The following is a 5,554-nucleotide window of genomic DNA, read 5'->3' on the forward strand; positions in this document are numbered from 1 at the left end:
GGTTCGAGAACTATGTAGACACGATGGAGACACCTCTCCGATCAATAACCAATAGCGGAACCTGGATGCTCATATTTGTTCCCACATATTCTACGAAGATCTTTATCGGTCGAACCGCAATGACAACATACATTATTCCCTTTGTCATCGGTATGTTACTTGCCCGAGATTCGATTGTCGGTATCTTTATACCTAGTTCAATCTCGTTACCTGCAAGTCTCTTTACTCGTTCCATAATGCATCATCCCACAACTAACTCATTAGTCACATTGCTTGCAAGGCTTCATATGATGTGCATTACTGAGAGGGCCCGGAGATACCTCTCCGATACTCGGAGTGACAAATCCTAATCTCGATCTATGCCAACCCAACAAACACCTTTGGAGATACCTGTAGAGCATCTTTATAATCACCCAATTATGTTGTGATGTTCGATAGCACATAAGGCATTCCTCCGATATCCGGAAGTTGCATAATCTCATAGTCCGAGGAATATCTATTTGACATGAAGAAAGCAGTAGCAATAAAACTGAACGATCATTATGCTAAGCTAAAGGATGGGTCTTGTCCATCACATCATTCTCCTAAAGATGTGATCCCATTCATCAAATGACAACACATATCCATGGCTAGGAAACTTAACCATCTGTGATCAACGAGCTAGTCAAGTAGAGGCATACTAGGGACACGGTGTTCTGTCTTCCGGTTAATACAATTCTAGCATGAATAATAAACATTTATCATGATATAAGGAAATATAAAATAACAACTTTATTATTGCCTCTGGGGCATATTTCCTTCAGATTGGCTAAGGATTTATCAATGACTATAAATAACATTGCAAAGACTAATGGGACGATAATCCATCTGGACCTGAGGAACAAGCTTTTTTGGAATGAGCGCAATGTTAGTATCACTAATGTGAGGTGGTAGAATACCTATTTTGTAAAAATTGACCACCAAGTGAGTAACTTCCTCACCTATCCATTCCCAAGTAGCTAGAAAAAATTCAACATTAAACCCATCTGGTCCTGGAGAGGCATTCAACTTCATATCCTTCAAAATCTCCAAAACTTCATTCTTGTCTGGGATGAGATAAGTGGGATCCAGAGAATCCTGAGGTAGGTGAGTAGCAAGGAAAGGAAGACCAGTGCTGATATTGGGGGAAGAGAAAATATATCTAAAATAGTTTACAAAAGTATTTGCAATAAGACTAGGTTTAAAATGCATAACATCGTGTTCATCCTTTATAGAGCAAATAGTATTCCTTTTTCTCTTCTTAAGAACAGCTTGATGGAAAAAAATTGTATTACGATCACCATCAGAAGCCCAACCTTTCTTGCTTCTTTGCTTATAAAAACGATTAAGTTTAGAAAGAGTGTGCTCATACCTGAGAATGAGGTCATTTCCCAAATCATGGTCTTGTTGGTCCAAGGGAAGCATCTGGACTTGATTGATATTGGATTCTATCTCACGAAGCTCCTGCTAAAAAGGTTTCTTTGTACGACACCATTTTTTTCAAGGATCCTGCCAAAGAAGAACTTTTTGCTACAAAAGAACCAGATCTAGCATTATTCCAAGTAGAATTTTCAAAACTACTAAAATAAGCCTTAAAAATACAAAATAATACAAAGTCTTTGTCCCATACCAGCACTTAACACATACACAAAGAACCAGGAAAAACGGAGAGCACCTTAAGACAACTAGTAAAACATGAAGATCTCTGAGGCTCTGTGTCATCATTCCTTAACCTTGTGAGAAGACTCCTGCAAAACACAAGAATCTGCAACTAGCCTCGAGCAGGCCATCATCTTCAACCACAACATAATTGCCGCCACACTGCTCCCTCTTTTCTTTGTTCCGGCACCAAAAATACAAGGGGGTTGTTTGGTTCATTCCCTCGCTTGCCCTTCTAAATCATGGGCGCAGTTGGCGCGCCAAAAAATAGGCGGCCAATTCCGGCGCCCACGTTTTCGCCAGCAATTTGGCGCAAAACAAGCTGGAGGGGGCGAGACGGGTTGGCGTACCAATATTTTGGAGTCGATCCAAACGCCCTCTCAAAGCCTAGTAAATGACCCATATTTTGGCAGGGCAACTAAGGCACCAAACCGAACAGCCTCAAGAACACACACATGCATCCAACACACCTGCACCAGCCTTCGCCATCTACGGATTTGAGTACTGCTACATGCGCCTCTTCTGGATACAAGAGAACTAGGATCCGGTTCCGATGCCGCAGTCGGGCCAACCGCCCAGGCAAAGCATTACATCCCTCCAGCTGCAGCACAAAGAAATAGGGAGAAAACAGCAGAAAATCATACCAACGAGGAGGAAGAAGAATCTCCATCTCCACACAACCACCTTCCATCCAAGGATCCAACCAGCCAGTGTCGGCCGACCTCCAGACACCATAGCCCACGACCTCGACAAGATCCGGGGATCCCCCACCCCGCTGGCTCCTAGACGAAGGCAAGAGCTCCATCTGACCATGAACAGAGCCCGAGAAAACTTATTCAGACGTGGCACCGCCGCAACGGTCTCGGCAACGTCTCCCACAACCCTAACCCTACTGTGAACCAACCCCACGCACAGATCCGAGGTTCCTCCTCCCTCCCGTCGCTGAAGCGGCCAACGGAGGGAGAGGGAACCAGCGGCAGTGCCAGTGGCTCGCAGAGCGAAACCGCGCGTCGTCTCCTTCCGCCTGTGTATGAGATCCCCTTTTTTCGGGCGAGCGGTCTAACGGGATCGGGGATCGTTGAGGGATTCCTGGATTAGGGGGTATCCGGACAGCCGGACTATATACTTCGTCCGGACTATTGGAGCATGAAGATACAAGACTCAAGACTCCGTCCCGTGTCCGGATGGGACTCTCCTTTGTGTGGAAGACAAGCTTGGCGATCCGGATATCATATTTCCTTCCTTGTAACCGACTCCGTGTAAACCCTAGCCCTCTCCGGTGTCTATATAAACCGGAGAGGTTGGTCCTTAGAAGGCCGATCACAATCACAACCATAATCAGCATAGGCTAGCTTCTAGGGCTTAGCCTCTATGATCTCGTGGTAGATCTACTCTTGTACTACTCATATCATCAATATTAATCAAGCAGGAAGTAGGGTTTTACCTCCATCAAGAGGGCCTGAACCTGGGTAAACATTGTGTCCCTTGCTTCCTGTTACCATCAGCCTAAGACACACAGATCGGGACCCCCTACCCGAGATCCGCCGGTTTTGACACCGACATTGGTGCTTTCATTGAGAGTTCCTCTATGTCGTCGCTGCAGGGCTTGATGGCTCCTTCAATCATCAACGACACGGTCCAGGGTGAGACTTTTCTTCCCGGACAGATCTTCATGTTCGTCGGCTTCGTGCTGCGGGCCAATTCGCTTGGCCCGTTGGAGCAGATCGATAGCTACGCCCCTGGATACCAGGTCAGGTTCGGAAACCTGGACTACACGGCCGATATCCGCGGAGACTTGATCTTCGACGGAATCGGGCCTGTGCCAGGAGCGTCGGACAGTCACGATGAGCACGGCTTAGACCTGTTGTCGGACAACGCTCGAGATATCACCCTTGCAGTAGCCCCGGACCTAAATCCGGGGCAAACTGCGTGGCATCAGGACGGGTGGATGGACCCCGCCCCGCAGGCCGCACACTCATCCGCGTTAGAGCCGAACACAGGCTTCACCTCTAAGGAAGCCTGCGACTCTGGATCCCCATACTCGTATCTGGTTGTAGGTTCCAGTCCGCGCGCTCCCGAGCCCGCCGAGCCTGGTTGGGCTCCGGTAATAGAGTTTACCACTGTGGATATCTTCCAGCACTCGCCCTTCGGCGACATTCTGAACTCGTTAAAGTCACTCTCTTTGTCAGGAGGCTCTTGGCCGAACTATGTCCGGCTCGAGTGGGAAGCAGGCAACAAAGGAATTCGTTGCCCACCCACCACCCACTTCATTGCTATGGTCGATGATCTAACCGCCGTGCTTGACTTTGACTCCGAAGACATCGATGGTATGGACGACGATGCAGGAGAAGAACAGGAACCACCGCTCACTGGGCGGTGGACAACCACCTCCTCATATGATATATATATGGAGGACACTCCGAAGGAAACCAACGGCTATGAAGCAACGGAGGATAATCCCTCAGGGAAGAAAGCAAAGCATGGGCGTCGTCAACACCGCCCCAAGCCCCGCCACAGCAATACCGGCACAGGAGACGAAAATAATCTGGATGGCGCCAAATATGAATGCAACCCTTGATCAGCCTGCCTTCGAGCAGGCCGGACTGGCCACGGTGGGATACTTGGAGAGGAACAACTATATGCTTCCCTCCGAAGACGAGGTAAGCCTCGGCAATGACAAATTCGGCGTGCCTGAAGATCCAGTGGAACAAGTTCGCTTCAAGCGACGGCTCATGGCCACGGCAAGGAGCCTGCAAAGGAAGCAATAGCGGCTTAAAGCTGACCAAGATTTGCTCGTAGACAGGTGGGCCAAGGTCCTGGCCACCAAAAAATACGGACTCGACCGCCCCGACAAAGGGCACACACGGCATAATTGGCTACCTCAAACTAAGCAGGAGAACCCAAGGCACATACCCCGACGTCAACACACCACCACGGTCCAAGACAATACGAAGGATACACGAAGAGGCATCCTCAAGCCTCGGTGCAATGGTCATAAACGTCAAGTCAAGGAAGTTGGTGCCAAGTCCAGCAACTCCCAGTCCGGTCAGCGGACAAAGAACAGCTCAAGCCTATCCGGCCCGAGCCACATACTCGATCAACCATGTGAAATTCATGGTACTCCTAGAAGGATGGCCAAGCGTACCAATAGAGAATGCCGGATCCTCAAAACATAGCGGCCGGTCGTGTGCCGGAAACAATGAGGGGAAGATTCTAGACAAAAGATCCCCCAGAGCATAAAAGTATGGCCGATCTCCCCCGATCATATCGATCGTCTGGACAATATCAACCACAACAATTTAATTGCACTACCTCTGGACACATTAGTCTGGGGGCTCCATATCACATAAAGCCCCCGCGGGTATGAAACCACAAACAACATCTTCTAAAAGATGCTAGGTGCAAAGGCCAAGTTTTACTGGCCCACCACTCTAACGGTTGTCTTCGAATTACCAAACAAATACCAAGCCAGAGAATAAGTCTTCGGCACTTTCCCCACATACAGTAATTACCATATGTTAACAGGACGAACCACGCTAACTAGATTCCACGTGGCAAACAATTAGGCCAGCCCCGCGTGATATAGTCACACCTATGGGCAAGGCCGAATCCCACCCTTAGAGCAGAAATCATACCGCTACCGGAGTAGCGATTCGTGCCTGCCTATCAAAATTTTGACATGGCAGCCAACTATCCGGACACCAACTGAGGAGTCTGTGCTACTTTACGATATAACGGCTGGGTTAACCAGGTTCCGATCAGGCACCCTCTATCCAACCACAAGAGGACATTCAGCTGCCCTCAAGTATTTTCCTTCACAAACTAACTTTGACGTAGAACAGGATTGGCGACGTGGAATCACCCCAGACACACAAGG

The sequence above is a fragment of the Triticum aestivum genome, chromosome 4B, assembly GCF_018294505.1.
Source record: "Triticum aestivum cultivar Chinese Spring chromosome 4B, IWGSC CS RefSeq v2.1, whole genome shotgun sequence".
Taxonomy (NCBI): domain Eukaryota; kingdom Viridiplantae; phylum Streptophyta; class Magnoliopsida; order Poales; family Poaceae; genus Triticum; species Triticum aestivum.